This window comes from Balaenoptera acutorostrata, chromosome 1 (assembly GCF_949987535.1).
Source record: "Balaenoptera acutorostrata chromosome 1, mBalAcu1.1, whole genome shotgun sequence".
In the NCBI taxonomy this organism is placed as follows: Eukaryota; Metazoa; Chordata; class Mammalia; order Artiodactyla; family Balaenopteridae; genus Balaenoptera; species Balaenoptera acutorostrata.
Window position 1 is genome coordinate 162,195,583 of NC_080064.1, and position 24,106 is coordinate 162,219,688.

Sequence of the window (24,106 nt, forward strand, 5' to 3'; positions counted from 1 at the left end):
ATAATGCATCATATCAAATGGGAAACTATTATATCCTATCATACTGCTCTATTTGTGTCTGTGTGTGGGTGTGTTTAAAGGTGATGTTTAGTGTTTGGGTTGTAGCATATCTTTGCATTTTCTTTAACACACTGTAAAAAAAAAAGGAGTAGCTCAGAGTCAAAGGAGCAAATACCAACACAGTTAAACTATAGGAATTTTAACAGTCTTACATCTTGTAGAAAAGCCACAAAGCTCCATGCTAGCAACACTTCTAAAGTCCGCAGTATGGGACTGGATTAATTTTGCTCTTTCTGTTATTTTTTATTAAATCTCAAAAACCCCAATTTCATATGAAATTTCACTCTAGAGTACTTTGATGTACTCTGAAAGTTATGAACTTAAAGAACTGTAAAATCCACACTGATTCGGATGTTGTTTATGTTAAGGATGGGCAAAAGAATTTCGATAAACACATAAAAAGGAGTTCAAACTGGCTTCTTTCCTCTCTGGAGTAAGGAAATAAGAAGACTCCTGCAATCTTACACCACGTTAAACTGTGTTTCACTTACAAAGATCATCGATATGTTTTCTGGGCTGAAGATTCTGTTACAGACTTTTGGAGAAAATGAAAGCAGAGGGCAGTAGATTGGTTCTAATGATGAAAATCCAAGATTGAATAGTATTCTGCGATTTCAAGTCTTTAAACAGATACAGTATTGTCTGATCCCTCAATAGGGAGCATGGAAGAGTAATAGGAAAACTAGAAACCCAACTTCATTTTACCCACGAGAGTACAGGTCACAGACAGCGTCTCCATCAGACTCATATTCAGTAACTAGGGATGGGCTGACAGCATACGTTCATTCTATTGTCTCTTAAAGCTTATGATGCTTTATTGACACACTACTCTTTAAGGCTTAAGCTTTATTGACACATGACCACTACCATGTGGTAAAGTGATATTCCTTTTATACAAACACTCAAACAACAACTGTGGTACCACAGAAAGATATTGTGTCTTTGTCCCCATTCCTGACACACAGCTCCTAAAATCTCTGGAACTGTCTGAGTGATAAATAAGGGTGACAGGAGCCTCTTTGGTTCTAATGGGGCAACTCTTCATGACCCCTAGATTGCTTCAGGATGGGGGCGTGTTGGTCAGAAAGACCAAACCTCGATTAGAAGCTTGGAACTTTCAACCACACCCCCTACACACAACCTCCAGGTAGGGGAGGGCGGCTAGAGATAGAATTCATTGCCAGCGGCCCGTAATTCAATCAGTCATGCTTATTTAATGGAGACCTCCATAAAATACCCTAAACAATGGGACAGAGTTTGGAGAGCTTCCAACCTGGTGAACATCAAGGTGCTGGGAGGACAGAGCACCCAGAGAGGGCATGGAAGTTCTGAAACCCTGCCCATCCCTTGCCCTATGTATATTTCCATTTGCTGTTCCTCAGTGTATCCTTTATAAGAACCTAAAAATAGTAAGTGAAGTTCCGTCCTGAGTTCCATGAGCCATTCCAGCAAATTAGTGAACCTGAGGAGGGTCATGGGAATCATGGGAATCTGTGTGCTGCTTTTTGGCTTATGAAGCACTACACCTACCTTACCTCACCTGATTCTCATATCCACTCTGAGAGACAGGTATTGTGGTTTCCCATTTTACAAATGAGGAAACTGAGGCAGATTCAATCCATTACAAGGTTTGTGGATTCCAGTGACACTCCTACCTCAGTACCACACGGCTGCCTTCCTTACATACAAGGGACTGTCTGCATTCCAGCATTATTAAAAAAAAGAAGAAGAAATCAATTAGACAAAGAGCTGCCACTGAAATAAGTTGGTACTGTTCAGATTGCTCAGTCTGAATGAATAACAGTCACTATGCCATCTCAATTAACATAGGCAAGGCTGCAGTCATCTATCTTCTTTTCCATTGTTGCTTAGCTTTTTGACTAAAATGGTCAGTCCTCTATTGTTAACTGTGATTGTTTTTAAAGAAGTGAAAAGAAAAAAAAAAAGAAAATGAACAAAATCAATTATAGTTGTGGGTGAATTCCATATACATGAGGCCCAACTTTACAGTTTCAATTAAATGGAAATACAGGCCCATTGTTTTAAAAGCATTAAAAGACAATTCTAACACTGACACTGGCCCTCACCCACACCCCAACCTTGTCTTCTTAAACTAGAACACCTATGACAACCAAGCCCAACACTGCCTAGAAGACTGGATACTGATAATGGCCAACTGTAAATAACTATCTGCATTTTAATTATTCCTCTAAAAAGTCAACTAAGTACAAGTCAACCACTTTGTACATTTCTATAAAGTATGGAAATTATCTAGTTTAAAGCAACTTGATAGAGTTCACAGATGTGAAATCGAAAGTAACTATGTATAAGTCTGAGTAAATTCCCAGTGAATAATTCAAAGATTTATTCTACTCACACTGACTGAATCTCAATAGGAGTTCGAATCCTGAAACACAAGGGAAACCTCTTAAAATTGGTGTAAGGAAGCACTTCATGGGAGTGGCATTGTGACTTTAAAGTTATGGAACTGGATCCAATCCCAGCTCCATCACTTCCCAGATGTGTGATCTTCATCTCTTTTGGGGCCTTATCTAGCTCATTTGTAAAATGGGGATAAAACCAGTATGTATCTCCCAGACACATGATGACACAATGAGATGATGAGTCTCTGGTAGAAGACACGTCAGCCATTGTTAGTACTCACATGTGCATTACAAATACACTTTACTATCCTTCAGACTTTTAGTTTTTCAACTTTTAGCTAGAAATTAATGCCTTTTAGGGACAATAATATTACTTATACATTTTTGAATACTCTTTTAAGTAGGAATATTTTGAGCATAGCAAAATGTCCACGAAAATCTATTTGCTCAATGGTTCCATCAGTCCTATTATGCGGCCAGCCGTCCAGTCAAGAGGGAAGACCTTGGGCAAACTGTCTTCCATCACGCCCGCCTTTCAAGACTGGTCCTCTCCCTCCATCACACCAGCTGACCAGAGCGTTCAGTATCCTGGAACCAACTAATGAAATCTGATCACTCAGTTCACAAGAAAGTGAAGTGGAAAAAAATGACTGGTTTTAGCTTGAATCACAGCTCTACCACTTTCTTGTTGTGTGATCTTTGCGCAATTCATGAACACCTTTTAGTATCTTTTTTTCCTCTCCTGTAGAGTTAAGAGTGAGGAATTAGAAAAACAGCATCTCTAAAAAGCCTAGCACAGTACCGGGCACATAGTAGGTACTCAGTAAATATTCTTTCTCTATGGCCTTCATCTAACTCTTTCCCAGGAAGAATGAACATAGCATGTAAAGGAAACAATTGCAAGGCAAAAAAAAATGAGTCTTTATTGGTGGAATTTCAGGACTCAGTAGTATCTTGGTAGAGAAGCTATTTTGAGACCTGGGGCATTTTTAGCATCTGTCACATCACAATAGGCAACCACTTAATCTGAGCTGCAGAGAGTAGACTATGGCTAGAGGTGATGTTTCCATACACTCCTCTAGGAAAAATCCTGCAAGTACTTGTGTGAGAGTGAGAAATCTATCTCCCCTCTTTCTAAGAAAGATGAGAGGGACATTGTTTTCTAGGCAAATGTTTGAAAAGAGAAAACTAGTATGATTAGAACAAAACAGTATGTAGCACAGTAAACAATGTTTAATGATAGAAAACATGGCTTTTTTTCCAAGGTTGATATTATTACTTGGGAAGGCTTACTTGATGTCTAAAATTCTCATGGCACTCAGCTCTCATTACTTTAGGAACTCAGGTTAGCTCAAAAATGACAGGGCCATGATACCTATAGAAAGAGGAAACTCCAATTCGGCACAATTGCTAGTCTAACATAAGCAATCATAATTGGCCTTATTTATTTTTTCACCTGATAAAATACATTCTGAAAATCTGTGGAGAAGCATGTATAGTAAGCACCTGTTTATTTCAGAAAACTAAATTTCAAATAATTTAAAAAACAAACTGCTAGTATCAAATGTCAAATGTCAAATGCATAAAATGTCAATTTCTTGGGAAGGGTGCAGCACAGATTTCATTTCTGTTATGCTTTTAGTACCTTTCCTCTATTTCTGGAGACAAATAAATTTTGAGAGAGCCTAATTAGCTGTCTGTTCAGGTACAACTCAGTGAAAAAGCAGACGGCATTCCTGGCCGTTTTTCCCCCAACTTCAAATTTCTTAGAATGCTGAATTTCTGCTTAAACTGCCTCAAAGCCCTTGAGATCAAGTGACGATTTTATTTTCTGCAACACCAGATAATGAAAACAATTATACAAAGCATCAATAGCATTTCTTCTCCACATAATTTTGGTAGAAACATGGGAGGACATTAAAAAAAAAATCTGTAACAAGTTAAGTGTTTTAGTAGTGTAGGGGAAAGACAAGGGTTTGTTGCCATGTTTCATAGGCATTATTTTGACGCACGCCGCCCAAAGCCAATTCAAAGAGCAATCAGGGATTACCCGCAGCTCCGTTTTCTCTGGAGAAGAACACACGTTCTTACATTGCTTCCAACCTTTACAAGCCCCATCCCTGGGGTCAACTGACTCACGGAGAAAGTCAGATGAGGAACAACATAAAACACGATTACTGCTCTAGTTTTCCCTAAATGCTCTAGGTAGCCGTCACTTTACCCTGTGTACACCGCATTCCACTACTGCCCAAAGTAATAAAGACTTCTGTCACCGTGAGAGCTTTTCATCTTCAGAGCTCCTTTCTCCTCTCCTGATAAGACTGCCAACTCCACTCTCAGTAAATGAGCTCATGTGAACACTTTATTTTCAGTGCGTGAAAACAAGGGCCACTGCCCAGATTCAGAGATGGAGGGGGTGGTGCTCGGTCTTCAAAGTCAGATGAGGATGTTTGAAAGGGATTGAAACTGACCTAGGCAGCCTCCCTTGGAATAAGGAAGTTAAAGCTGAGCCATTATGTTCCTCCACTAGCCTCGCTTCTATTTTACAATGAAGTAAGATTTGGGCGGGAAGGGAGGGAGGGGGACAGAGCAGCTACCTCGAAACCGATTTCTGTTTGTGAACATTAAATATTTGCATTCACTTTGGCCAACACCACTAGCCAATATCAATGCCTCCGCAAGTATATGTGAGCTGAACGTGTGGCACAGATGGCTAAACCGTCACAATGCAGTCAATTCCGAAATAAGTGAATCGCAGCTTAGGCTTCCTCGTCCAAACAGTAACTAAATTTAATTTTTTTGCAATCAGTGGCATATGTTTGCATCTGTGTACAATGTGACTTGGGCCAAATCTGATATGGCCATGGCATCCTGAGTACTAAGGCTATATAATTCCTAGGGTTAAACGTATTGCAAATACCAGAGGGGTACATGTTAACTAATTAAGAATATACATGGCTTTTTTGGTCCCTTGGATATCTACCATGTTTGTATAAAGGTAAGAGCTGCTGACCAGCGGGAAGATCTTCACTGATGTATTTCTAAAATGTTTAAACTTACCCCATCTAAGAATAATAATAATATTTCTAAAACTTTTAAACTTGCCCCATCTAAGAATAATATGTGGAACACATTTAATTTCCTATTTTTTCTAAAAGGGATTGGCTTTATCTGTCTGCCTCATTATATTCACCCAATTCAATGTATTCAAATACGTAAAAAGTACTTATTATGTGCCAGGCTCTGAGGCAGGTATACAGATAAATAATTACAGCTGTGTAATGTTTGTTTTCTAATAAAAGCATGAGCTAGACCCTAGAAGGAACATAAGGAAGAAAAGTTCTCTGGGGAAGTCAAGGAAGGTACTTGCGCATAACTACATGCGTCCCACAAATAGGTAATATGGCATTCATGGAAGCGCCAATAAAAATCTCTTGAGTCACATGAATGGGAACTTCTCTCCATAGAACATGCAACTGAAAGCCCTAAAATAAATTGTTCATATTGAAAACCCACAGTATAAAACCTGAAGACAACAATTAGAAGCAACCACGAGCAATGAATTCTCCAGTGACCGGCGTCTCGTTTAAATGGTGAATTGAGGTGGCTGGGTGTCTAGCCAAATCATTTTCACTTTCTTCATTTTCTTGGGTAGGGTGTTTTGCTCAACATCTGTGCCCCACAGTAAGCTAGCGAAATAGGCTTTCTTCCTCAATGGCCAAAATCTGATCCAGGTTCCAATGGAAAAAAAGAGGCCTCATACGGTCCGGGGCCTGGATCTCCTTCCAAGCTAGACCCTTAAAGCCCCTATCACTTTCCTGTAATTCACTGAGTGGATCAGTCAAAAAGAACTAATTCAATGACTACTGTGTGCAAAGAAGAACTCATGGCATGTAAACTTTCTGACACAAAGTTTTTAAGCTATAGTTAAAAGAGACAAAATATAATAATAATATGACAACAATTAAAATAGAGGAAATAATATGACAACAATTAAAAAGCCAACAAATATGACAACAATTAAAAAGCCAAAAAATAGTCAATGCTGAAAATAATATGTTATAAGCTAAATCCTTGAGTGCTATGGAGATTTGGGAATTTAGGAGAGAGTGATGAATATAGTGATATGGGGTTAAGAAAGGAAGACTAGGGCTTCCCTGGTGGTGCAGTGGTTGAGAATCTGCCTGCCGGTGCAGGGGACACAGGTTCGAGCCCTGGTCTGGGAAGATCCCACATGCCGCGGAGCAACTAGGCCCGTGAGCCACAACTACTGAGCCTGCGCGTCTGGAGCCTGTGCTCCGCAAGAAAAGAGGCCGCGACAGTGAGAGGCCCGCGCACCGCGATGAAGAGTGGCCCCTGCTTGCCGCAACTAGAGAAAGCCCTTGCACAGAAACGAAGACCCAACACGGCCAAAAAAAAAAAAAGTAAATAAATAAATAAATAAATAAAATTTAAAAAAAAAAAAAAAAAAAAAAGAAAAGAAAGGAAGACTACCCGAAGGAGACTGATTCTGAACCAGGTCATGAAGGAAGCGTTGGGGAACTAAACATATTATGTTTATTATAATGGTTCCCAGTGACTTCTTTCTGATTGATTTTATAAGAAAACCACAATCAAAGGTTTTTAATATCTGAAAAGAAAAATAAGAGATAAAGTATATGCAAGCTAGTATTGGTTCATTAGTCATTTTTAAAGAAAGAAAGAGCACATTAGAACTTACATGGTCTTAACATCTCACAACAAGAAAGAGAACTTTACATGGTGTACTTTCCTTACAATTTCTTAAAACTTTGCTATTTACAAATTCTAATATAATTAATGGGGAGTGTTTATAATGCTTAATGCTGAAAATCCTCTGATCTAACTCATTTTTAAAATGAATTATTGCACTTAACAAGGAAACAAAAAATCCTTTCGATTTTTCCCCACATGCTACAGTTCTCCAAGTATTCCATATTTTCAGCTATTATCCCTTTCTTACAAAGAGCCCACTTAATAATGTTCACTCTAACAACCTCATTTATTTTCCAGAAAATTAACTCAGTTTCAACCCTGATTAATGATTTCATCTAAATGAATCAAATTAAAAATTGAAAATTATATTTCAAAAGCCAAAGAAAAAAAAATTGACCATTTCCAGTTAACAAATGATCCTTTCAAATATTAAAAGATGACCATGAAGAGTGCGTGATAGTAATGAAATCTGGCTCGGGTCTGCTGCTTATCTGGAGTTCATAGAGGAGGAGAATTAAAGGAAAAAAAAGAAAGAAGAAGAAAGAAAAGGGAAAGGTACCCTACGCATTTTTAACACTGAAATCCCTTGGGAATCCAAACTGACTTCTGCTTAGGCTTTGCCTGTAATCAGTGTACCAAAATTATATGAGCATTTCCCTCTTAATTAAAACTGGTTGGGCTGAAGATGCCCCTCAAGCAGAAGGGGGATTAGGAAGTCACACACACACTAATAGTCCCTGCTAACAAAACCTAACTCGTGAAAGAACGCTTCATGCTACACTGTCTTCTCTATGAGGCAGAAGAAGCCCATAAGGAAAACAAGCAACTAATTAGGGAGAAACTTCTCCGTTATTTTAAAAAAGCTACCTTGGGCCAGGGATTAAGGAGGAGGGAATAAATGGGTGAAACACAGAAGTTTTTAGGGCAGTGAAACTATTCTGTGTGATCCTGGAATGGTAGATAAACCCAGAGAACACTAAGCATGAACCCCAATGTCAATATGAACTTTGGGTGATCGTGATGTGTCAGTGTGTGTCAGTGTAGGTCTATCGTAACAAATATATAACTCCTGTGCCAGGTGTTGATAGTGGGGGAGGGAATATATGGGAACTCTGTGCCTTCCACTCAATTTTGCTGTGAACCTCAAACTACTTTAAAAAAATAATGTCTATTTAAAAAAAAAAAGAAAAGATAGAATTCTCTCCACAAAATCTACTTTTGGGGTCTATGGGATTACTGACTTTACCCCAAGTCCTGTGAAAGAACTTTAGAATAAAGGATCATGTCACTTTCAGCTAGATTTCCTTATTTAATTCAATTGTTTAAATGTATGCACATCGAGAGTAACCAACACAGAACGAACGGCCTTCAAGCAGGTGTCAGAAAACAGAACGGAGGCGTTCTGCTTGTACACAGGATGCATCCTGTTTCTTTGACGGATATATTCACTTCAAGCTCTCCCTTCGGAGCGCAGATTGTTAAAGACAGAATAGCCTCTCAAATGATGAGGGAGAAAAAGCTGCTTCTGCGTCCCTCCCCAATTCTCCGCTGGGAGTTGACTCGCGGAGGTCGTTAAGGGCTTCGCAGAGGCCTCCCAAGCCGGCCAGCGGAGGCGGGAGAAGGGAGGCGGGATGAGGGATGAGGGATGAGGGATCAGGGATGCGGGATGCGGGTCGAGGGACACGGCGGCTGCAGATGCGGGCGGGGGATGCTCGGCTCCGACTGCCAGCTCGGCCTCCCGCCCCCCCTCGCGGCCCCCCGGCCCCCCGCAGGCTGTCGGCCCGCCCCAGATGGGCGCGGGGCCAGGGGCTCTGCTGGGTGGAGGGGCCGCCCTGGGAAGGAGCCCTGGCCGGCAGCCCGCGCACCCCGCCGCCGCCCTGGGGCCTCCCCTCCGCACACGTGCGTCCGTCCGGGGCGCCTCGGAGCCACCGCATCGGGAGCCAACCTTAGAGGCAAAACACAAACGCAGAACAGGGAAGGAGAGGATCTCCCAGAAAACTGGAGACCAAAACTATACGGAACACATCTCGAGTGTTATGGGGAAACAAGGGGATCTGTGACTGAAAACATTTACTAAACAGTATTCATTCTCATGACCTGTTTGGGTTCGGACAGAGAAACACGACTTCAAATGGAATAAGCAAGGATGGACTTTTATTTAGGGCAAGAATGTGGTGGGTTTGGGAGTTACAGGTTTACTGCAAGTTAGCACTTCGCAGCCGCTTTCTCTTCAGTGGCTTGTTTCCCATGTCCCTTGTCATAGCTGTTGTGCCCACACCCCCCGTGCCCCCAGGTTGGAAAATTATTTCATTAATCACCACAACAGGAGGCAGATATTACTACCTACAATTTAGAAGGGAAAATAAAGACACAGAAAGAAGTGACTTGCGTCATGACCCACCCCCCCAAAAAAAAGTATCGTGTTATATGGCCCCTTAACTATTATGAATCTGCCAGACTTTCTGTAGCAGACTTCATAAAATTCTAGAAAATTTTTCAGTACCCCGCATAATTTTAAAAACTGAAATCTATTCAAAGCCCTTACAACTGAAACGGGCCCTTGGGAGATTACTAAAATGCCTTCATTTAACAAAGAAATAAATGAAGGCTCAAAATGGGTGAATGACTTGCCTAAGGTCACACAGCTAGTAAGTAAACATAAGATAAACATGTATGAAAATGTCTGAATCAGTCCTAGTCTTTTTGCGTTCTGCTTAAACTCCTGGTGCTTTCAAATAGAGTAATTGTTTAACACACAGTGAAGGCTATCATCTGCGTTAGCACAGAAAGTGCTGGCTTGAATGAGCCTTTGACATCTGTAGGGATTTCATAATGATTAGTGGAAAGGATGAGGAGGGCCTGGCTATGCCTGGCTATGCCAAGAGGAATGTGATTCCTTTTCCATTACATTTTCCCGAGGAGTCTAAACGTTCTCAGACCCTACCTAGCTTGTCGTGAGCCTGCCAAGGCTTGTGACTATTCTAGGTACATACCAGCTTTTGTGATGAAACATAATGCAAAAAATAAAATTTGGCTTGTGAAAGCAAATATTCTTCAACACCAAATATAATCTTTGCACTTTTCAAACAAGAAGGCTGGGATAAGAAAATCAGAGCTAGGGCCAACTATAACAGGTGCTAATAAAATTTTTCCATGAACCATTGTGTCCGACTAATCCCTACCCTGACCTGGAACACTTTGGCCATTTTAATGCCAGGCCTCTCTGGGTTATCTATTCCAGGTTAAACGTTCCCAAGTGGATTGCTGATTCAGTGCAATGGAGAGAAGTTCTGCAGGGATTATTCTAAAACTGTGCAAGAATTTCTCTGACAGTCTAGATGAACCAAGTTTTCAAAATGATGATCCAATGAATTACCTAGCTGAGTAACATCTTCCCAGCTTAACAGGACACTGAAATGATTTCCTCATGTTCAAGGTTCAGGAAATAAATGTAAACTTGCTGTAAATTTAAATTTGTCTTTAGTAACTGATCAATAATCTGACATTGTTTTCATTGTATACATGAAGAAAATGAAGACAAAATAATTTTTCAGCTGTATCATAATGGTGTTAAACTACATCTATATAGCACGAAAGAAAACAATAGGTGGAGATAATCTTTAATTTGGTTGCTACAGATAGCAAAATCTGATAATAAAGATTTCAAAGCATTATCTTTTTGAATTACTGAATTTAGCCACTATCTATATTAATCAGAATAAGCACATTAATGTCTTGCTTTTATATTTGATATCACTTAAAATCCCATTTTAATCATTGTGTATACTGAATGACATTTTTAAAGGAAATTAATCTATGTAGTTCTTAAATATCATTTAATTTTCATTAATAGTTCCTCTTGTTCATTTTTCACACTAAACTCCTCTGCTTACTTTAACATGTAACTCAAAGCCCACATTCTACACAAACTTTTTCAAAATGTATCTTATTCATCCATTCTCCAAAAGACTGACACAATCCATGAATCGACCCTAATTTTCACTGAAGTAGTTTGCAAATATTTGTTATAACTTTATTTACCTATCTGCTTTATCTGGTTTGACTACTTGCCGGATGAAGATAGATTTCTATTTAATCCTCACCATAAAAAGACACTATTGAATGCTAAGGAGCCTGTGAATACTCCACAAAAGATCACCGGCTGCAAATCAGTTTAAGTCACAGACATATAAGAAATGAAACGCAAGCACAGTGATTCAGCGATCTCAGTCATTTTCAAACGATTCTATAAAACGCTGAGATTTCCAATAAAGAAAACAGAAAATTCTTTAATTTATGCCATAACATTCTGGTTACAAATTCTACCACCCAGTGAGGAAATGAGGATGTGACATTAAGAGAAATAATGCATATAAAGGAGGAAATTGTTGTTCTACTTTTGTCAGAGTCCAGATGGGAAGACAGAAACCATACTAGGCATTTCAACAGGGAGAATTTAATATGAGAAACTGGTTCAAAGGGTGTTGGAGAACTGCAAGAGCAAAAATAGGGCAGAGATCCTAACTGCAGGAAGCTTCTGGAAACTGTGGGAGCACAAGGAAGATTCAGTACTATCAGAATCTGGAAGCCCAGCAAAGAGGTCCCCACTGGACTAAGACTCAGACCTCTGAGCTTATGCTAATGGGGCTTGAGCGGGAGTGCCAGAAAGAGCTAGAAACGGAGCCAACTGTCAATGCCAGGACAAAGGGTCTTTGATGGGATGGCACTGTCAGGAAAAAGTCAACAGGAAGCAAACATAAAGATCCAATTTCTTCTCTCTCCTCCTGCCTAGAATCCCAGCCACCACATCACACACACAAAAAAGAGTGGGCTTAGAGCTGAGAGACAATAGCTTGATAAAGGGCACTAGGCTTAAGCAGGCTTTCATAACTGGATCATCAACCTCATCTCTAAGAAACAGTAAGCTTTCTATAGAAGTGCATCCTGGGGCATTAGAAAGGGATCGGGTCACTTGCATGAGCCAATAATCCGTTTCTAATACCTAGCGTTCACCCGCTAACTTCCGCATTTACACTGTTTTCCATGACCTGTATCACCTAAAATATTTAGCTGTTGCTCCTTGATCTAAACCATTACTCTTGACCTTTTCACTTTAAAAAGGCAAATTATATCGCTGTTTGTCACCAAAGACACAGTAGTGTTTCTGTGCAGGATAACTACATCTTTGGAATATACTGAAACCCTACCCCTGTGGCCTTAGGGCTGCTTTGGCTTGTTACCAGGAGGACAGGTGGATGGAAGGGCGGGGGGAGATGCCTGTATGTGAGGGGCGGATGCATATGTGTGTACAAGGAGGCCGCTATTGTAAAGAGAAGCACGGCACAAAACTAGGCCAAAAAAAACGTAACCAAGAAACAAAGCTCAAACAGGAACTTGATAAAGAAGTTACTTGTTCTTTTCTTCTTCTTCTTCTTTTTCTTTTTTTTCCCATTAACGTTTTTGGTCAGATCCTTAATGTTATATGAAAACAGAACTATTGCCTGTGAACCAATTTACTAAACAAATAGCAGCTGTAGTAAAACATCTGTTTGGGAAAGAGGAAATATAAACTCATAAAATCAAATGAAGGCAATGCGATTCGTACTTTCACAAATATGTGAATGTTGGACATATGGTGCAGTTTGCAAAAGATTATCAATCATTCTATTAAAAAACAAAGTGCAAAACAGGTATTACTGTGATTTCCACACAACATAATAGCCAGTATCTGAATAAGATTTTAGAAAATGGTATATGAATAATTCTCAGGAATGAGAGGCACCATTCCCATCTCCCTTGCAAAAGAAGTGTTTAAAATGAAAGATAGCATTATATCTAAAAACATTTCTATATATCTATACTGTCACCAAAAGTGGAAAGATTGGTATAATATAAGTAACATAATAAGTAACGTAATATGAAGACTAAATAAAATAATAATAACAATAGGAACGAAAAATCGTATGTGGAACTTGGGAAAGGCATTTGCTAGATTATGCACAGACTTGCCCTCTAGTTCATTAGGGTCAAAGCGATTTGCTTTCTGAGATCAATCATTAGAGGACCTCTACTAAAAATTTCAATGAAACTATGAAAAAGAAAAGTAAGGGAAAGACTGGGTTTCATCCTTATGTACCCAGCCTGGAAGAAAAGCACAAATCAATAAAGAGAGCTTAGATTAAAAAAATGAAACAAAACAAAACACAAAAACATCTTCTGAAGAAGTTGCTGTTATTTTCATAGGAAGGGAAAAGCTGATCTTCTGGTTTGTTTGTACCGCTTTGCTGCCCCTGCTCTCCTTCCTTCTCTTTGATTCACAGAGTTTAAGTTAAAACCAAAGAAAGACATAATACATCCGAAACCAAAATCACATCACTAGTGTATAGCAGATCTGAGAGTGGTAATAAATGTCAGAGCTGTAAAAGCAAAGGCAAGCAGCTAGGTTCCTTTTTTTTTTCTTCCTTTCTTTCCATACTTAAAAGTGAAATACCTAGCTGTTATCTTGGTGCCTGCAGAGCCTCCCCATTGTAGATTCAATAATACAAGAGGCTTCTTATCAGCAGCTGGGGTGACTGATTGGAGCTGTGATATGTTTAGACAATGCACTGTATTTAACTGAATTTACAGATGCCCCAACTCAGGCGTGGTAGTAAACGCCAGAGACTAATAGGAAATTAAACATGTACAATGGACTAACTCCATTTGCTCTCACAGTGTAATGTGTTTAGTTAACTTACTCATAGTCACACTTTATCTTTTTCTCTATGGATTCCCTGGGATATGTTTCAAATTGGCCAGAGATTAAATCTTCTTTTCAATTTTTTTGTTACCATTTTATTGCCGCTTTCCCTTATTATGGGGCCCTCTTTCTCTTGCAGAGATAAGCTAAACAAGATGACCCTCAGTCCTCCCCCACCGACCCAATTATCAGATAGTCAGCAAGGAATGCCAGGCTACAGGATTCCATAATATTAATATTAATATAACATGAGAGGAACAAAAATCAGTCACTTATTTGAAAGCAATGGTGTATTTAACTCATTTGAAATTTAAATGTGAATTTTAATGTACCTGGTATGTAACACATACATACAGAGTGGGAGCAGCATGCCCAGGCCATTCGGAGAATTGTTTTAACTCTTCATTGTTTCATAGATTTGCTCACAAAGACAGCTGCAAGTAGACATGTGTCTACGTGCACGCACAGCCCAACTGTTGAGGGGGAAGGAAGAGTTGTCACAGTGCTCTAGTACTTTCCATCTGGTTAACAGAGAAAGAGGATTTATCGTTAGATAAATCCACAGATGGTTCTGTAGATCTTCTTTGAAAGAGGTTGTTCAGAGAGAACCCTCTCGTTATACGAGAGCCACTGAATCCATAATGGTTTTGTTGTCCTTAGGAAACCGTAAAGAATTTCTACATTCATGAAAGCATGTTACCTAGAGAGCATAAAGGAAATCTCTAGTCTATTCTGATCACATGTGGACTCCTGAGAGGGTTCAAGATAGTCCCATCTCAACGCTGACCACATCCCCACCTGCCCATGACCCTGACCTTGAGAAAAGTGGAGTTACATACTGAAAAAACTGGCGACAAAGGTTGACATGAGGCTACATCATGGTGACCTCTGATTCACTTGTTTATATTTATTATGCGGACAAGCAAAAACATTTTTTTGCATCAGTCTTTCTTACAAAGCCAAGAAGTAAGGAAATCTAGAGCAAACACGATGGTCTGGAAAGGTGGACAGAGTGGATGGTTTCCTGGCAATTTACATGCTTCAAAATCTAAAGAATGAAACTGGACAGAAAGAAGGTACAACATAAACCCTATGTGTACATATTCACACCTACTTCTGAAAGACCAACCCCTGGACCCTACCACTGAGCAGCCCCATTCTGATATACAGGAGACCCAAGCCAGTGACCATGGCCTTCATTTTACATCATCTTCTCCATTCTCTATTTCCGCAATAGCCCTTATTACTGAGTGCACAAACTATTTTATCAGAATCTTGCATCTAATGAGATGTATAAATATTTAAACAAAATGGAAAAGAAACATGTGACTATGATGATCAAATGCTAAGTGCCTGAATATCAGAGTCCTTTCAATCAATTTTTAAATCGGCTTTTTTTAAAGCAAGGATGGAACCAGATGAAGACACTAAAACCACACATATCCACACAAAACCACTATAACCCCGGCTTATAGAATTAATCATCCCAAAGCATTACTACCCCCATGCCCAGATCCAAACTTAGCTCTGTGGAAAGAGCAAAATGGCATGGAGTACTAATGTCATTTGAAAATCAAGTAATAATCAAATAACCATTACTCAGTAAAACAGACTTCATAGTATTATGAACTGAGCAGTCCAATAAATGTTACTTCTCTTAATCAGTTCTGATTGGTATTTGCTATAGGAGACACAGACAAATCTTTGACCAATCTTTAATTAGTATCACTGATGAAATATTTATTCTTTTAATTTGAATTTAGAAACCCAATAAAGCCATGTTTGCATCTTTTATCAACTTAAATATTATCCTCCTTTATTGCTTTTGTCATGACTGCAGATTCTGAAAATGTTCTCCCGAAACAATGCATATTTCACATATGCATAGTTGCCCTGGTCTCATTGTTTTTAGGGCAGATATTTAATATAGGCATTCAGGTCATAAATTCATTTCAGTCCTCTTTCTGAGGGGATCATGCAGTAGATTTCCTCTAAGTGTCAAGAGAGAAAAGGAAGATATTTTTAGACATCCGAAGACCTTCTTAGGGAATCATAGATTCACCAAATCGTACCTAATCCTCCCTGGAGTTCCGGGGGTTCAATTCACAGAAACGGTGGGGCTGGACAACATTACCGGGCCCTTGTGTCTAGGGCCCAGACACTGAACTCAGAAGCCAGTGTTCTATATTTGGTTCTACAACCGATGGGCTGCCACCTTTAGCTTAACCCGTCTCCCAACCACAGACACAGTTACACAGTTCCCAAGTCTGATGGTTCAATGGGGATTGGAGCTCATTTAAAATAGCAGAAATCACCAAGCATATTATTAAAATCTAATGAAGCAATCAGATTGCACCTTGTTCCAAGAACACCTTTACCAATTTCCTCTAGTCCACAAAACACCTCTGAAATTAGTAATATCCAGAATACTCTAGGAAACAAAACAAAACAAAACACAGGAGGGACTGTATCTTCTGAGAGTTACACAAACAAATAACATAGATGTCCTCTGTATTGCTCAGAGGAATTTGCAGGACTGGAATATCTCCCCTAGTTATTGGTTTTGAATTTTCTTTCACCTTCTCTCTTGCATTCTAGAATCTCCAATGAAAGCTACCTCTTTGTGACAAATCTATTACAAATGGGTGTTTGTAATGTGTAGAACATCAGATGTTCAAACAAGCTGTGCTTTTTCATCTATTACATGTACTTGATAGCACCATCTACTCTGCTACCTAGAAGTTTCAGGTACACTTACTCCTGAGATTATTATGCATGAGATTATCAACTTTTTCTCAGAAACTGGGTCATACTAGCTTTTGTTTGCTATTGTATATTTAAAACCCAGCACAATGCCTGGCACATAAACATCAAATGAGGAGAACACAGATCTTTTCTCAAGGAAGCCAACACTTAGTGTGTACTTGTCTCTAGGGAACCTTTGATGGCGTCTACCTGGGAGACTGCGCTTCGTCCTTGACACAGCTTCTGCTGCAGAGTCCTGACCTCCAGGTGGGTGCAGACTCTGATACTCCTACATTCTTACTTCTATCCAGAAATCACAAAAACAACAACTGAGGTTTTCATGTTTCCGCAAGATCTGTTTTGTGAAAAAATGCCGAGTAGGATCCCTAACGCTTTTAATCAGGTTCAATAAAACAGAATACTCTGGGATTCAGGACATAATCTTCACCGAAATCCATTTTAGAAGTAACAAGCCTACTTTTTTCTTAAAATAATCTGCCATGAAAAGATAGGAGACACAAATATAAAAATAACCTTATTATTGATACACTAGCTAACGTGTATGTTGTGTATGCTGGCATTTCCTGTCAAAATCTTCATTAGTCGCTAATACTGTCAAACAAAATCTGGGCCCACAATTCTATTTGGTGGTGGCTGTCAGGTTATATTTTGCACATTTCAGTATTATTTAAAAGTACTTTTCCATATTTAATATATGATGGCTTACTGTACCTTTCCACCGGCATTTATCACCTCTCAAGATTGATCAGTCTCTACGAAAGTGAAGTTCACTGTCACAGAAGGGCCTAGCCCTCATTTATTTCCCTGTCCAGTATTTGGTACAGAGCGGAATGTACAATAGTAGATGTGCCTTCAATGTAAAGGTCACACACTTAGAAATAGAAATATAAGTTATTAAAATAGACTTATAATCTTTAAAAACATCAAGTGCCCTTAAAGTCTACATAATTGTACAAAATTCAATGTGTATATTTTCTTTTGCTCCAGGTTCCAAAATGATCCTAAAGATGCTGCCGTCTCCCAAACCAGAATTCCAGTTGTTGGCAGGATTCACCATTGAGTTTAGAAAACTACAGGCTTACAGATCCCCATCAACCAACTTTATCCTTGCCTAATTTACCCATCTCTGTAGTAAGTTAAGTCAATGTAGCTTATGGGGCCTTGAAGGCATTTAAAGGATATTTAGAGGAGTATTTCTTTTTTTTTCTTCATTTGATTTAGCTACAGCATGATAAGACCATGTTAATTTGTTTTTCTTCTGCATCTCCTTACTAATGATTAGGACAGGCTCTAAACATGAATGCTGGAGAGAGAGGTGTGCTGTAAGTGCCTAAAGCGGTGAATTTGGTTCCCACCACCCCATGTTCAGCTCTGCCACTTACTATCTATGTGACTTTGGGCAGGATACCCAAACACTCTATCTCTAAGGATATGAGGATAGTAAGTGCTGCTGAAATACACACACACACACACACACACACACACACACAATCTGTTTGCAGTACTGAGTACTTATCAGGTGCAAAGCATTGTCTTAAGATCTTTACATTTACTAACTTATTCCTTACACCAATCCTATGAGGAAAAAAGCAAAGGCAACAGAGCACATAGTGGCTAAGTAAATGCCCAGGTTTTCTCAAACAAAAGTGGTAGAACTGGGATCTAGCTGTTTTACTGCCTCTGAGGGATATAACTAAGATTATAAAAAGCATCTAGGACCAAGTTTGGCACACAGTAGGTCCTTAATATAAATGGTAGGGTCTTCTTTCTCTCTGTCTCTCTCTTCCTTGTGTTTCCTTGTCACAGAAATCAATCGCCAGATTGTCTTAGACGAGCCTGAAGGATAAATTCAACTGGTATAAAGAGCCTAGCCTAGTCACTAGAGATAAAATCTCATGAGTATATATAAATATTAAGCCTACTAACAAATATAATGCACCTATAAACACACACACACACACACACACACACACACGCACGCACAAATTCAAGTTAAGCCTCCAAAGAAACTTCCTGGAATAACCCTTGCCAATGAGTTTATCATCAATACTGATGGAAAATGGACTCAGGTCACAAACACTATGCTGGGTTTAGGGGCAGGAAGAGAGGAGGTCAGACAAGAATAAAACTTATTGCCTGCCTTCAAGGGCCCAGAATCCACTGGGGGACTCTTTTTAATAACTCACTGTAATATATTTTGTACTACACTAGAGGTATGTAAAAAAAAAAAAACCTATGGGAATGTAGAGCAAGAAACAATTAATTCTGCCAGAGGATTCAGGAAGTCTTCACAAAATGGAAGTGATTTCTTTGAGACGTGTTGAATTTCTCTAGGCAAAGACACAGGTGAGAAGGGCACTCCAGGTTGAGAGAATGACTAAGCAGAGACACGGAGGCATGGAGAGCCTGCGACGTGCCAGCAGTCGTGAGAAGAGCGGGGTGGCTAAAACATACCGCAGCTGAAGGAGGCCAGGGAGGTCAACTGGGTTCTAAGTGTGAATGGCCGCTTAGACAACTGGTAGGGGGTTTGGACTTTATCCTGTGCAGTGCGAAAGTCCGGAACAGAAGGCACCGTAGACACATAGACCAATGGAGATTACTTCATAGCCTGGGTGATAAAGGAAAACAATCTATACTAAAGTAGCAGCAAGGGGAGACTTCCCTGGTGGTCCAGTGGTTAAGACTCTGCACTTCCACTGCAGGGGGCAGGGGTTTGATCCCCGGTCAGGGAACTAAGATCCCTCATGCCCCATGGCTCAGACAAAAAAATAAAAAAAATACAGTGGCAAGGGGGGATGAGTAGAAAGAGATGCAGTCAAAGGATCTTCTGTAGGTAGAATCCACTAGGCTTAGTAACTGAAGAGATGGAGGGGTTAGAAAAAGACGAATGCCAGGAGGTGTCTGATGACAGTAGTCTATAAACTTGATGCTCTGAATATTTACTCTTGCTTGAAAAGAAAGGAAGGGAGAAGGAAGGAAGGGAAGAAGGAAAGTAGGAAGGACTTGCCTTTGAGGAACTGATTCAATTCTAAGGTGCTGTAAAATGGAAGCAGAAGAGTAGACATCCTGAGTTACAGTAAAGGGCACCTAAGGGCACTTGTTGGTGGCCCTACATCACTTCCCAAAATACATACACAATGTAACACAACACCCTTTATCTTCTTTTCTCCATTCCTCTTTCTTCTACCTCCTTCTTCTCCTTCCCTCTTTCCCTTCCCTCTTCTGTGTAGTCTGTCCTAGGCCCAAATACATCAGCAGAGCTTAGCTCTACAAGGTGGGAAGAATCCATAATACTCTGCTCTCTCGTTTCCCTCACACTAACATTAGTGTCACAACCACAATTTATTTGACACTCCTCAGAATCCCATTATAAAAATTCAGGTTCTTCCAAAACTGCTTTGTGGGACTTATTGAACCTAAAAGCTCAGCTATGTTTACCCCTGAGCCTGCGGCCTCAAAGTGGAATAACTTAATAAATGGACGCGGCAGAGACACCTTTATGCTTCCTATGCAAATACTGCTTAGAAAAGCCATTAATGGGAATTATGGAAGGAGAAAGCCAACTAAATACATGGGCCAGAATAAGCAGGATGACTCAGTTGGCCTTCAGGGCCCTTCTCCTCTGCTGGTAATTTTATTAGAACCATTGCCAGTGAAGAAATTTGGAGCTTTTCGAATTGAACTGTAAATTGTTCCTGCTTTCCATGGGATCCTAAAGCAATTTCAGGGGGAATTTTTCTTTGGTTTGTGGAGTGATTCCCTGTGGACTGGGGGAAGTCTTTTGGAAATTTCTGGGTTACTCCTGGGGATTTTTCCCAAAATGGATTCTTCTTTAGAAATAGTTTGGTTATTAATTTTTAAAAATATTGGAAACTTTTTGTATAAAAATGTGTAGCATGTCCCCAAGTTTCTGTTTACAGGAGTCATAAAAACACTATTATAATGGTAATATCTTATAATGGTGGAAATGTTTATACTCATGGTTATAAAACCCTGTATTACTGCTTTGATCTCTGCAGTAAGAAGTTATTGTTTTAAAAACAAGACACTGAATGTGTTTTTGACAATTCTTCATTACCCAATTTATTTTTGGCAGAAGTGCTATAAAGTGTTTCCTTTTTATTTATAAAAATATATTATTTGTGATTCTGGGAAAAAGACTATGAAATGACATGGAAAGCACCTTAAAATGTTTGTCTGTGAGACCACTTAAAGGCTCATAAAAACTATTTTGATGTAACGTTTATTGTGTTCTATCATCACGTCATTCATTTTATTTAAAAGTGCATGCCTCTTTCCACATCCCAATTTTAACAAAATCATCTTTTACTGTTCACATCATGCTCAGAAAACTTCAGGTGGCATTAATAATGCCGCCCATTCACACCTGAAACTAACACAATATTGTAAATCAACTGTGGTTTAATAAAAATAATAAAATAAAATAATGCTGACCGTTCACAGTGGCAATATAAAAAAACTCCTTTAACCTTCTCCTCTGTTGTTTCTCTTGCAGCCAAAGTTCCAACACTAACAACAACAAAATGTTGTTTAAAAGATGATAGATATGGGGAATGACACTCGATACTTTGTAATAACCTATAAAAGAATCTGAAAAAGAATATATATACACACACATATATATGTAAAATTGAATCACTTTGCTATACGCCCGAAACTAACACGACATGGTAAATCAACTATACTTCGATTAAAAAATAAATTTTAAAAAAAGATGATAGATATGAATGGGAGAATTGTTTTTCGTTTTCTAAGAATGATATCTCATTACACTCATAAGCTTTCATTTCATTGTTAGCCTCTTAACCCAAATAGGTTTCCTTTTGCTATTTTCCCTGCTCTGTCACAAGTTTCCCAAGAGAGTCTTTTCTTGGTTTGCAACTCCTGTAGAGTAAAATATCACTTCTGGTGTCTCCACAGGGCCACAATGTCCAGGCTACACGAAATTTGAAGTCCTTTCTCCCTGACTCCACACCCTGCTTTACAAAAACACACCATTTGCAGATAAAAGGAGACGATTTATGCTTTCATCCAGCTGACGGACGATTAAATTAAAACAGATCAGCAGTGCAGTGCACGGGCAGGTGGCTCCCACCACCACTGTCGGCCTCAGAGCGATTAAATTGTGGCGGAGATGGAGGGTCTTCCGCTCCCATTCCCGCACTTACAGATCAAACGGTGACAAATGAGATGTTACCGCTCTTGTAAAGCAGGGCGACAATCTGTCAAAATCCAACATAATTTGTGACCCTCTGTGACATCCTCTTTCTCTCTTTTTTTTTTTTTTTTTGACATTTGAATACAGTGATTGTACTTGAGTCAAGTCCATTTAAGTGAATATAGTCAATTCTATCTAAAGGAATACAGCCTGTTAGCGCCAACATGGTAGCTGAATATGTATCTGGTGAGTACTCCAGCGACCCTTTGTGTTAAGTGCATACCATTAACAATGAATTCTGATTTTTTCCAAGTTATATAATTTGATGTCTTGACAGCCCAGACACTTAAAGCACTACTATTTGTTTTAAATGGCTTTATTTTATTGTTTAAATGTCAGTATCAAAATAAAGTAATGCATACAGCCTTGTCAGTTCTAGTACAGGCGGAAGTATTCCCGTTGAGGAGAGTCTTGAAAGAGTTTGTTCTAAAAATGGACTCAAAAGTCAATTGCAATGTCTCTTGGCTGAATCCTTAAATGACTCATGAAACATATTTATACCACATTTTCTGTTTAGCTGGTGCATTTAATAAGGCACTGAAGCATAAACAGCAAAGGGAGCATAGCATCTTAACTTACTGAAGTTGACATCATTGCCAGGTTAAAAAAAAAAAAAAATTACTGACTATGGAAAATGACTGAGGGATGTTTGATAGAACCCACAGCCCAGATAAATGAACAGACCTCTCCGTGGGCTTTAATTGTAACATCTGCTGAATTATTATAGGTGGCTTAGTCTTAAAGGAAGAAAATAAAAGATTCAAGGCACTGATGGAGGATAGTTTCCAATATTTTTAACTACTAGAATGACAGGGAGAATTGATTCTCTCACCCCTCTACTCCATTCAGACCTGTTTGGGGTTTACGAGCCTGTCACATTTCGGAAAAGCCGTTGACTTTCTACGTCAAAGTGGCTAAAGACTTTTCCCAAAAGACTTCTGTTGACCACAAACTTTTAGGCAGGGTAATGCCAACCTTCAGGGCAATCACTCTGAAATAACTTTGTTTACAAAGAATAAAAGTATATCTAGACTCTTTGAGCACTTTTTTTTTAGGGTTATACTTTAAGGTTCTCGGGCATAAAATGTTTTTCTGCTGTGTAGCTCACTCTGTGATCTGCCAAAGTGGATGGGCTCAAGTTATTCTGCTCATCCTGGTTTATTTCCTTACCTCTGGACTTGTTTGCCCACATTTTAAAGTAACTGTCCAGCTTGATTACAAGCCCTGTTGATGACTTGGCTTCAGAAACCCAGCTGGCTAAAGAGTAGACCCCAGTTTATGGGATTTCAGAGTAATGAGCTGAGACAGAAACTTCACCTCCATTTTTGGCACACGGCATTGTGATATACACTAATCTACCCTTATTATGATGGACCTTTATAGCCTCTCTAGGTTTTAATGCCTGTCATCACTCTATTGTTACCCATATGAGGAAAGGGAGAATATGAGCCTCAAGACCTACAGACCTTGTCTATTAAAGCCAGGGTCTCAAGCCAGTCTGAACACATAAGAAGAGCCATGGATTTACTTTCTACAGCCAGGAAAAGGCGTTTCACCCCCGAAAAGGGATCCAGCGTCTATGGCCAGCAGCTCTACTGTGTCAGGAGTTACTAGAGGGTCGCTGCAGTGGATGATCACAGAAGAAAGTCTACAGTAAGTCCCCTACACACGAACCTTCAAGTTGCGAACTTTCAAAGATGTGAACGTGCATTCGCATGTCTAATCACGTATGGCGTGAGTGAAACTGCAGCTTGCCCTCTGTCTCCTATCGTTGACGATCCTTCAGCTCTACCATCTCCCACCTTCTCTCCCTCCTCCAGTCAGTAACTCTTCTTGCCTGTTCACTCGATGCCAGCCCCTATATGCCAGCTGTTGTATCAATACTGTGTTATTGTACTTTTCAAGGTACTGTACTGTACTGTAAGATTAAAAATGTTTTCTTTATTTCTTGTGTTTGTTTGTCTTTTATGTATTATTTGTGTGAAAAGTATTATAAACCTATTACAGTAAGGTACTATACAGCCAATTGTGATAGCTGGGTACCTAGGCTAACTTTGTTGGACTTATGAACAAATTGGACTTACAAACGCGCTCTAGGAAAGGAACTCGTTCATATGTAGGGGACTTACTGTATTGGGGTTTGGCTCCACTACTGTGTGTCTGTAGATTTCTAGACTGTAACTC

At 39.4% G+C, this 24,106-nt stretch overlaps 1 protein-coding gene and 1 long non-coding RNA gene across 2 annotated transcripts in view; one reads left to right on the top strand and one right to left on the bottom strand.

Annotated features, from left to right (window-relative positions):
- Positions 1-16,931, top strand: part of LOC130707414 (uncharacterized) — a 38,207-nt gene extending 21,276 nt beyond the window's left edge. Inside the window, exons 2-3 of the long non-coding RNA XR_009007311.1 lie at positions 16,516-16,665; positions 16,852-16,931. This is a non-coding gene — a long non-coding RNA (uncharacterized LOC130707414). The remainder of the gene's footprint in view (positions 1-16,515; positions 16,666-16,851) is intronic.
- The window catches only part of LOC114238627 (uncharacterized), a 312,107-nt gene that overhangs the window by 95,308 nt on the left and 192,693 nt on the right, over positions 1-24,106 (bottom strand).